This window comes from Adiantum capillus-veneris, chromosome 25 (genome assembly GCF_014529385.1).
Source record: "Adiantum capillus-veneris isolate H3 chromosome 25, ASM1452938v2, whole genome shotgun sequence".
Classification (NCBI taxonomy): Eukaryota; Viridiplantae; Streptophyta; class Polypodiopsida; order Polypodiales; family Pteridaceae; genus Adiantum; species Adiantum capillus-veneris.
In genome coordinates, this window is record NC_140955.1 from 45,435,542 (window position 1) to 45,448,006 (window position 12,465).

Here is a 12,465-nt window from a genome sequence, read left to right on the forward strand (position 1 = left end):
CTTATTTTTTCCATGTGTACTAGGCCTTAAACTATAACCTCATGAAAGGATGTTACAAAATGAGTGGATCTACTATGGTTTTGGAGGTTTTTTTCAAAACCCTGAAAGGACACTTTTATGTCCTGTTAGGTTACCAACCTAGTGTTAAGCTTCCCGCTTCCATCTTCTGATTTCATTGAAATTTTTGTGCTTGTCTGTCTTGTCTTTCTGATCATTATCCTGTCTTCTATTTTTTCATCTGAGCTTCCCTGCTATTTATTATTAATTTTTGACTTTTTTATTTAAAAAAATCAAAGAAAATAGCAAGATGATCTAAAAAAGTAAAGTAAAAATCCAATAATTAAAAAAATCTCTTGAAAAACACAGATTTATTGTTTTTTTTTGAAATTTTCTATTTTTAAGTCTCATTTATCAATAGAAATGAAGAAAAATACCTAAAAAAGAACTATTATTGATGATTTTTTGATAGTGTATACACTATTTACACTCATCGAGAATATATTATCAATGAATATTCCCTTGATGATGAAATATAAAGGCATTATTAGATAATATTACAAAAAATCACACATTAACATCGAACGTTTTTCTCCCTCTTCAAACATTGCCCTTAATTATTTAGTACTTAGGACATAGTACTTAGTGCCCTTCCACCCCTCCTAGATGGCGTACTCCGGGGCGACTGTGTGCATGGGTTGAACAATCGTGTCTATGCATAGCAGTGATTGTCTCTACCATGATATGAAGATCAATGCAATTCAAATCAATATGCTGTGCAAGAGCTGGGTCTTGAATAATTAACTCAAGGGTTTCCGATGTCGAGGTTTGCTGCTAATGTCTTCCAAGGAGCAATTCTTGTAGCTCGTGTGCTCTCTATTTGATTGTACCATCAAGATGCTTTAGCACACTGATTGTTTGAATTGTTGATAGCACTTTTGATTGTTGTTGTGCTTTTTCTCGCCATTGGTAGTTTGGTCGGCATGGTGCTGCATGGTGTGGTGGAGCGTGTTGAGACTTAACTCGCCATTTCTTGATTGGTTTCGCGGGTTGTGGAGAAGATAAGTGCTCCTTTTTCTTCCAAACCATTTCCATGTAAGGTTCCTTCGTCCATGTGTTCGAACCCTTGGAACCTTCTTTTGTTTTTTCAATGAAGTTTTAGGCACCCAAATTTGAACCGGGTTATCCTTAAGCTGTGCTTTTGATACACAAATTTGCCTGACTCCTTGCATGCTACTTGTAGCATTTGATTGTCGAGGGGATGGAGAAGATTGACTACTTCGTGGTTTGGTCTGCTGATTACTTCTTTTCCATTCCTCCTTGCTTGGTGCAATTGGAACAATGAAATGCCCTCCTTTAGGTGATAGCTTTAGCTGATTTGTATCCCAATCTGGTACTGCTTTGTATGTACGCATCCACGAAATTCCAAGAATCATCTTCTCATTCATGTGTTCATTGGGCAAGCATAAAAACTGATGAGGACATGAACATCCATATACTATCACGTTCAAGTTGACTATTCCCAATGTTGGAGTTGGGTTCTTGTTGCATCCTTTGATTGTCGCTATTTCTACCATTAATACTTGACTTGTGGACTTCTTGTATGTGGAATAACTGACTGCATTTACTCTAGCTGTTGTGTCGAATAGAGCATTGGTGCTATGATTGCTGAGCTGTACTATGATGCGCAGATCCATTCCGTCTAATCAGTCATCATCTGTTGAAATTGCGTCTTTAGGTAATTTCCATTGGCAATCGTCTATTTCTAAAATGTTGATGGGAATTGGTATCTATTGATTATTGAGAGCAGCTTTCCAGTTGAGTACCCAAAGCCGAGCTTCCTCTTGGGCTTCATCAATAACCTGCTATCGTTTGATCTTCCTTTGTTTGGCTGCATGCATTCTTTCTAGCAAATCATTAGTTAATGTCAAATTGTATTTCTTTAAACGACATCCACTAATCTAATTAGCCATTGGTTCACCATGTAAGGTGGACAATTTTACTACTCCACTTGGAGATACATCTTCAATGATAAATGGTCCGTTTACTTTTTCTTAAACTTGGGAATGTGTTGCTTAAGGGAATAGACTATAACTAATTCCCCTTTCTTGAAGATTTTTGTGATTAAGTGGGAATCAAAAACCTGTGTTTGTTTCCGCTTCTGTGTATAGATATGAGCTACAGCAGTTAGCCTTTGCTCGTCTAGCTTTTCCAAATCTTTGAGTCTTTCTCACAATTCATGTCCAATCCACTCAAGATTTTGTGCTACCCTTAATGTTGGCAATATAAAATCTATTGGAAGTATGGCATCAAGACCATAAACAAGGTTAAAGGGTGTAGCATTTAGAGCCGTTTTGAATGAAAATTGATAAGCCCATAGAGCAGCATGGAGATTCATTTCCCAGTCTGTCCTTCCTGAATTAACCACTTTAGTCAACACCAAGCTAAGAATTTTATTCCTATGCTCAGCTTGTCCGTTTGCTTGTGGGTGATAGGGATCTGATTTGTTATGGATGACCATAAACTCATTAAGAAAATACTCTATTACCTCATTGAGGAAATGAGTTCCGCGATCACTGACAATCTCTATTGGCAATCCATATCTCATGAATACATACTCATATAAGAATGTAGCAGTGGTTCTGGCATCATTCTTTTGAGCTGCTTTAGCCTCGACCCACTTGGGCAAATAGTCTGTAGCTAGAATGATATATTGAGCTTGGGTTTTATAAGCAGGTGGCTGTATAGGTCCAACAAAATCTATACCCCATTTTGCAAAATCTCTAGCCTCCATCATTGGTCTTAAGGGCATGCTATCTACTCGTGTTGGCATTTTTGCTCGTTGACAAGCACCACACCCTTCAAACATATTCTTTAGCATCTGCAAAAAATGTTGGCCACCATATGCCTGCCATCAATATTGCTCTTGTGGTGGTCTCACTAGAAAAGTGACCTCCAGCTAATCCAGCATGTGCTTGTTCTATAATCGGAATATACTCGTTCTCATTTGCACAAAGATGCAAATGTTGATCTTTACCTCTCCGATACAATTGGTTCCAAATAAGAACATAGTATCTTGCTTCAACTTCAATTGCTCTCTGACGGCGTTTACTTATATCCTTAGGAAACGTTCGACTCGATAAGGAAGTAACCAGATAATTACTTCACTTAGGAACAGGTGACATTTGAAACAATGTTACATGAGGAATGGGTGTTTGTTTTTGACATTGAGGGTAATCCTTACAACAGATCTAACATCTCTTCTCATAGTCGGCCAAAATACTCCAAGTCTCAAGATTCATTGCATAGTTTGGTCTTTCGCAAAGTGAAGTCCTACTATGGTAACATGTGCCTGACTTAGGTACTGTTCTTTTTCTTCAGGGTTAATGCATAAGAGAAATACTCCGTCCCGATTTCTTTTGTATAGCTTTCCAGCTATTAATTGATAGTCGATTGCTCGATTAATCCGATTACGATAGGAAGTGGTATTTGTGAATCCACTTGAGCTATTGTCATTAATGACACAATGTTTTCCGACCACCTAGGTATCATTTCTATGGAGAACAAATAGGCATCTGGTAAATCATCGTCTACCCCTTTAGGTGATTCTCTTGAAACAATCCTTGACAAATGATATACTCATTGATGTGTAGTGCCTTTTTTTACAACCACAATGAAATCAAATTTGAGGAGAATGATGAACCATCTCACTATTCTCCCTGTGCTGCATGGCTTGTTAACCAAATACAACAAAGCTTGGTGGTCCACAAAGAACACAAACTTGTTGGCTAATAGGTAATGTCTATACTCTAATGACTTAGATCATTCCTAGTCCTTTTCTTTCGGTGGTGGTGTAATTCTTTTCTACCATGTTCAATTGCCATCTAGCAAAAGAAATAGGAAAGCCAATTTTCTCATCTCCTGGTTGAGCTAGTATACAACCGATAGCAAAATTAGAAGCATCTACATGTACGTGGAATACCTTATCCCAATCTGGTGCTTTCAATATTGGATCTGAGGTGAGAGCTTGCTTAAGATTCATGAAGGATTCTTCACATGCCTCGGTCCATTCAAAAGTGCGTAATCAAGCTATACATGGGTTTTTCAATTATAGAATATATGTAGATGAACCTTTGGTAATATCCACAATGCCCCATGAAGGCTTGTACTCCCTTGACTGTTGTTGGTCTAGGTAAATTTAAAATGACATGAATCTTCTCAATATCAGTAGCTATGCCATTTTTAGACACTATACGTCCAAAAAAATTTCCTTGTCTACCCATGAATGTGCACTTTTCCAGATTTAAGCAAATTCTATAAAGTCTACATTTTTTGCATACCCTTTTGAGGTGTTCAAAATGATCAGCCCGGATTGATGAATGTACGCATAGATCATCCATATATACTTCTAATAATTTCCTAAGATACTCTATTAGAAGCTAGACACACCCCACAGAGACTAACTACTCGGAGGATTATCATTTTTTTGTAATTATTCATTGATTGAGGAAACCTGATTTTTCACCTTATAAATATTGGGACTTACAGACGTTTCCAGATTGTATCCCAGTTTTGCTAGATAGACAGAGTAGTTGGTTGATTTTGGAACTTTAGGGTTTGAGAATTGTAAGGTATATATACCACTTTTTGACCTTAATGAAAAACCTTTTTGTCATTTTTAAAAAAACAAGTTTTGAAGTCTGTGAGTGAGCGTACTGTGTACGAGAGAGAGTGTGAGCTTCATCTTGAGGCTACGTGTGCACCGGTGGTCGAAATCAAGTGCGGAGAAGTGCAGCGTGTTACCCCTGACGAGAGCTACGCGCCGATACCTACATTGCGCGCGTACGGTCGGGTTTTGCAAGCTCCTTCTACGAGCTTCATCTGGTGATTGGGTAAGCATACATTGTCTGATTTTGCATTGCATCATATCCACGCATTCACATTGAGTAGAGCTACACATTAGGCACTTTAGATTTCAGAAAGGAAGACCTGCAAATTTCGGCCAGACATCCTACATGATTTTGCACCGGGTGTTTTGGGTTGGGATTTTGGTTCATAGATCTTAGGGAGAGCGACCTATTGGTGTTAGTAGGATCTACTTCAAGTTCTATGGTGTTTCTGGATTGTTTGATGGGTGTTCGGCTCTAGAAAGAGTTGTAGGAAGTTTCCTCTTATGCACTCTTGAAGGCTGTGACTTAGACAATTGGTAGAGACCTCTGTAGGAATTAGTTAGGAGTCGGTCAAGTGTAGGTTGACACCTTATGCTTGCTTCCACGCGCCTGCAGGTCGAGCTTCCTCCTTAGCTGACATTATATGTTAGGTGAGTTCTCGCTGTGCTGTCGTCCATCGCGGCGTATCCGTCCAACATTGGCGCCGCTGTCGAGGAAGAAAACCTTAGGTAGGTGATCGAGACTAATCCTTGAGGATAGAGATTTTTGGCTTGCCAAAAGTCTTGTTTTACATTTAGATAGGATCAGAGGGTGGAGGATTCTCTAGGTCTTAGAGGGAGTCTAGGAAGCGTGTGTCTGGCCTAGATCCTTCGACTTAGGTAGATTTAGATAGACTAAGATATTTTTAGGTAGTAGTCGAGTTCTTAAGTAGGAATTGGAGTGGTAGACGCAGTGAGAGGAAAGCTTGAGAGTCTGGAGAGGCCAGAAAGCAACCAAAATACCATTGTCACCATTTCACATGATAAGTAGGAGTAGAGTAAGTAGGACATCATGATTCAGGATCTAGAGCATTTCATGTATGTATACTTTCTTGGTAAAGTCATCACAAGTTTGTAAAAGACTCAAAAGTGTGTTTGAAAGCCTAAGTAAAGTCCAAAAGTTAATGTGAGTGTTTCTGATAGAGCTACAGAATATCAAGAGCATTTTTGTCAGAAAAAAAATTAATTTCAAGCCAAGAGACATCCTACGTGTAGGATGTCTACATGCTAATCTGGTGGGAATTTTGGGATTTTGAGTTGACCAGTGTGTTCAGAAGGTTGGGTTTACCCTAATTTCAACTGGAAAGTGGAAATTTGACTATATCTTGATAGGATAAGGCCAGATAGACTGAAATTGCCAGACATCCTACCCAAATTGTACCAAAGCATTATTTTGAGACCAAAACCATAAGATGGCTGCATGAGCATGTCTTGCCTGATATATTGAGTGACTGAGAGGGGTTTCATCTCATTTGGGTGAGAAAATTGGGTTCAAAACAGACTTTAGCTCTTTTGACTAAAAAAGGAAAAAACAGCTAAAATTGGGGACTTTTGAAATCCAAACAAAAACCTAAGCATACCACTGGATTGATGACATCAAGGGGATGTTGTGGGTTAAGTTTGGGGTCAAACAGGCCAAAAAGACATCCTACGCGTAGGATGTCATCTATGTGATTTTGGACTCCAAAGAAAATTTTGAGCATACCAAAGTGATCAGCAACTCAAGGGGAGCCTGTGTTTTGAATTTGAAGCCATTATGATGAATAAGACATCCTACGCGTAGGATGTCTAAAGCAATAAATTGAAGCCACATACTGACTGGGGGCATAGCAAGGTGTTGTATAGCCTAAGGCAAGCCTCCTAGTCAATTTTGGTCCAAATTGGAGTTGATTAAACTAATCAAGATCAGCAACAGGCTGTCGGGACAGATTTCTGACTCATTGACCAGCTAATATGTGTCCAAATCAAAAGTAAAAACAGCTGTGGGCTCAGCACATTAAGGGGAAACCATAGTGCAAAAATCCAGGCAAAACAAAGCAGGAGACATCCTACGCATAGGATGTCTATTGGGGCCTACTGAAGAGAAAATTTGACTGGACTTAGACAGTGAGATTCCATTTGGCTTAAGGATTCTAGAACTTCTTTCAGAAGTGAATTTGGACCTTGTTTGTCCATTTGACGGAGCAAAGACTGAATTCATACTTTTTCGCGTAAATTGACCAACATCTGAGGGAAGTACAGTTCCAGATTGACAGATCTAATCCAGAACATCAGCATTGTATAAAATACAGTAGTGGTTGAGATTAAATCTCCAGTTATACCAATCATTACTAAGATAACCTCTAGCAAATAAATGCTTTGATTCGATTGCCGAAATTAAACGCTTGCGTACAGGTATATTCAACATCAAAGCAAGAAGTTGTGCGGAAAGTGATCCTTTTCCAGGTGAGTGGTTGGATTTGTGATAAATTGCATTGATAAGTTTGATGAATTTAAGATCAGGAAGATACATTGTTAGAGACCAGAAAGTGGCAGGTGACCAAGGTAGCTTAGTGTCCCAGTGAGGAGAGCGTAACTCAGGCAAGGCTAGATCCACTAGCACCGATTATGGAGGAAGGTAGTGATACTGACACTTCATCAGACAAATCTTTCTTCATGATGGGTAGTCAATAGCCAAGAGGTTTCACCTATGACGGACCAATGCCAAGAGGAAGCACCTCCCTAAATCCTTTGAATGATTCCAAACTCATTGTGATCTTCTTAGAGGGAACAAACTCGAGGGGAGCCCTAGTCTATTCTGACTATCAAGGACGCAAGTGCATTTGTATCGAAGAGAGGCTGGCTCAGAGATTGGACATAATCCGAGTCTATGATGATGGATATAGACTCCGAGACGAAAAGGGAAACCACTATCTAATAGTCAGTAACCCTGAAGATTACAATAGATATGGAGATAACATGGTGAAAGGGAAAATGGTTTCAGAGGCCCAAGAACCGCCACCAAACATTGATCGGTCCGGAGCTATTTTTATGTACGATAAGAAAACAACCAGGGTTCCAACTTATAACGAGAACGTGGGAATCTACAAGCATGAGAGTGAGGGTATAGTCGTTTACTTTCACAGCAAAGAACCATACGTAAACGAATTAAGCAAAGACAAGGTTCTTTACTTATTCTCTTATGAAACTTCTATGAGAAGGGGTATAGTTTTTTTTTTTAGATACGGGAGAGAATCTTAACGTATTCTCCCAGAGGAGGTAGAAAGGGCAACAGGTCCAGGAGAATCAGCATATGCCCCTGAGGAAGTGCTAAGAGCCACCTTCACCCCAAGCAAGTCGACGAATCCTTTTTAAGAAGATTATGACGCTACCTCACATTCCACCCGACCGCAGGCATTCAACAACCAAAACCAGCCATTATTGCAGGCATGGCTTCGACAGAGTGTAACATTGGAACAAGACCGAAATAGAGATAATTATCAAGCCGCACAAGGGCTAAGGGATTTGCAAGAGCCACCACTCTATTCAAGGTATCAAGGAGAGAGTAATCCAAAGACTCAAGGGTCAACAGAGCCTGGAGAGCCACCCTTAGAACGAGTTCGAAGAGATGAACCATCTTTGGCGAGAACTGATAGAAAATATGGCTTAGGAACACCACTGGGAGAGGAACCAGCCTATTACAGAAGACCTGAGGAGATATATCGATTAGGACGTGGAGATCCAATGATGAGGTTTGTAGACCATTGGAGAATCAAACCTTCTCAAGTGCAAAAATGGGTAAACAAGAAATACACAGGAAGCAGAGACCCAAGAGATCATGTAGCAGCCTTTGTGTGTGTAATTAGAGCAGAAGAGGTGTTAGACTTCCCTACCCAATTTGCAGGGTTTGGACTAACCCTAGAGGATGACGCTGCCACTTGGTTTGACTCTGTAGAGCGTAGAGACTTTGAGTCTATGGAAGAAGTGTTTGACGAGTTTATCGAGGAATTCTCACAAATGGGGATAGCTCATAATACCGTCTCACAAATCCATAAATTCAAATATAAAGTTGGGGAATCTGTATGAAAGGTATCCCTAAGACTAAAAAGATATTTTAAGTTATGTCCTATGGAAGAACTGCAAACTCAATCCAGACTCATGCTGAAATTCATCCAAGGACTAAGGAATGCGGATCTCCAGAAATACTTACATATGAAAAGAAGCACGATGTTGAATGAGTTGAACAAGGAGGCTCTTTACCTTGTGGAAAATTGTGTGGTCTACAAAGAGGGGGAATTCAAAGACCTTGACAATGATTCATCTTTACAACAAAGTGGAAGCAAGTCTTCTAAGACAGCACCGAAAGGAGAAGTAGTTGTAAACCAAGAGAAGCTTGTAGATGAAGTGCTAAAAAATATTAACTTGTACGCCAAACCCCAGGCTAAACAGCCCAAGTGGTGTGCTATTGAACAAAAATGGACAAACCATGGGACAGATGAATGTTATTATAACAAGGGATATGTGAGAGAGAGACCTTACGCTCCCCAAGCTCCAGTAGCTTCTCCTCAAGTTCCACCGATGCCTAGGTATCAAGCAAGCAACCTACCAGGACCTGTAGGTGTAGAAAGACCACAACCGGTTTTGGGGCAACAACCACCCCTACCAGGATTACGACTAGTTGGTATAAGATATACACCAACCGTAACCGAATCAGAGGATAAGTCTTTGGTGCCTATGCATGCATATTATGAAGATCCTAATGGATATGTGGAAAACTCTGTCTATTATCCACCGGAAAAACCCTCGACACCAGAACCATGGAGCATGATAGGAAGTACAGGACCACCAACAGCTGCACATGCAGCAGGAGAAGGGAGATATAGCTTAGATGAATGAACATTGTTGTTCATAGCCAACGGAGGAATGGGTGGACAAAGACATGCATATCAACAAAGAGGAGCTCAAGGAGCACCTCAACAACCCAAGGGACCCTGCTACAAGTGTGGTGGAGACCATTGGCTAAGCGACTATCCTCATGATGAAATCATTAGAATCAACGCATAATGCACCGAGTGTGGAGTTACACATTTGATTCCCGATTTCCCTAAAAACCCGGGCAAAGGAGAAAAAACCACATTGAACATGCTAGAAATAGTACCTTCCAGTGGAGGGTCAGAAAATGAAACAATCATACCTATTCAGGCGGTAACATGAGCCCAATCTCATAGAATGACAAATGAACCCATAGTTGAAGAGCCAAAAACCGATGCCCAAAGTTCAGAAACAAAAAATCAGAGAATCACTTGGAAAGCTAGAAAGGCGCGTATGAAAGCCAGGAAGGAACGAGAGCAAATAGCTCTATCTGAGGAGTTGAAACATACAAAGGATAGATTAGAGAGGTTATAGGATCTAGCTAGCCTAAGCTCACACACCACAGCAACCATAGCATCGAAGGAAATAGGAGAGCCCAAAAGTGCAGGATCAGGAGGATTTGTACTGGCAGACAAGGTAAATGAGCAGTTGGATGCGCTTCTAAAAGCTTATGAAGCTAGACTCAAAAAGAACCAAACCCAGGAGCAAAGGTGGATGACTTATCCATATGTGGAAATAGAAAAACAAAGGTTGGAAATGTGCAAAAGGATGATTGAAGTAGCTCAATCATTGATGGAAGACCCATTGGGTAAACGTGCAAATTGGCATGAGGCACCGGCTCCAATCCCTATCCAACCAACTTTAGAGAAAGAAGTAGAAACACAATAAAGACTCACTAATGCCTATGAGTCCAGAGGAGAGCCTATCATAGTGCCAAATACAACAGATGAGGCAAGTGACGGTGTGAGCGGGATGAAAACACACACAGCGCCTCTATAACGACCCGACACACACTCTTGGGAAGATACGCACCCACACTATGGGGCACCACTCGGCTTACACAACACACCTGGCCGAGACAAGGAACACACCTCTGGAGTGAGAGGAGAGAGACTATCCACTTGCCCACTCCACACAGAGACACACACACACACACACAAAAACTCAGCTCAAAAGAGGAGAACTTCTGATGTTTAGATACAAATGAGCTTGGGCCAACACCAATGGGGCAAACAACTCACACAATATGGGTAAAAGATACCAGATACAATCACAAATTGGAGAAGAAGCTTCACTCACCGGAGAAGATTACACAGAAAAACAGAAGAAAAAGAGTGAGGAATTTGGCAAAATGGATAGCGCCATCACGTCCGGAACGGCCCAAAACCCCAGTCTACAATGTCAAAGTGCTCAAATCCGACCTCGGATGAGCAATTTACGGCCAAAACAGGCTCCAAAATGAGCAAAAACACACCTGCGGCTGTTCCTCCTCTCTTCTCCACGTTTTCTCTGGTCTTCTCTCTGTTTTTTCAGTTCCCACACTTAGCTTTATTACTTGGGCACCCTTGGCCTTTTAGATGACCTCAAACGGACCCCGAACAGGCCAAAAACTGACCTCGCAGTGCATAGTTGTCACCTTTTTTGCATCATCCGCACACCTGGCACTCATGTATTTTCAATAATGTGTCCCGCAACCACGTGAAGTGGCCCCAAAAATTGGTCCTCATGATGACCTTTTTGCATAATTCTCACAAGAAAACATCCACGTTGTGTCTGTACTTATCTACGTGCAAGTATTGACCCCATTTGGCCTCCTGATGCCAGTAGATGCCATCTGACGCACCTGCTTACCTCATGTTGCCGGCCCGCGGATAGCTTACTCGAGAATTTTTACGTCCTATAAACTCCTCATTATTGTAGAAAAAACATACTGGTACTGGTGATAGTGAAAATCGATGCACTATGTACATGTTGTCCTACCTGTACACATGTGGGGCCCACGTAACCACCTGGCTCTGGAAAATGGGCAATTCTTTATTTGATGCACCATGCATGTGTATGTACATATGCGCAATCCCTTGCTCCAAAAAACTCCTGACATAATTTGCCCACCCCCTAGCCTACTAGATCATTCATGATCAGCAGCAGCAAAGAGAGATATTCATTCCACCTGGATCCCACACAAAAACACTTGGTATTCCCTTCCTTAAAAACTTAATCAAGCTTCCACCTGGTTCCCAAGGAAAACATGTAGAGATTCCATATATCAATCTTGCATCAAGAGAATGATCAATTACTTTGGCATAGACTTGCATGTGCAAATATATCTCCTTCTCCATAGCTGAGAGGTCCCCACTGATCATTTGTGTCATCAATTCCTGCGTCTTTGAAAACTCAACCTTGGTTTGCATCAGCCCTTCAATCACTTCATAAGGCCCTTCACTTTCATCCTCATTCGCAAAAGCAACTAAACCATCCTCCTGGATTTCTTTGTCCATAAAAAGAAATGAAATATTAGCATCCTCATCACTGCTGGTAGTACTATCATTGTCCTCATCAATCATAGTGGAATAGTCTTCATCACTAGACTCATCCTCATCTTCATAAAGCTCCTCCAATCGCTTCCTTGTGTCCATATTATAAAGCTTCTTGGTACCTTTCTTTCCATAGAGGCTAATCGTACCATGTCGCCAATCTTGAACAGCTCCCACTGCACGTAACCATGGTCTGCCCAGTATAATAGGATATGCTCCCAACCGTGCTGGCATCACATGAAAATCAACCACTTCCTTTGCATCATATGCCTCCACTTCTAAGCTCTTTACAACACCCAAGCATTTTACTTTTTGATGGTTTGCCGATCTGATCCGGAAACCTGACACCCCAGCCACTGTGAGACCCATCTTCTC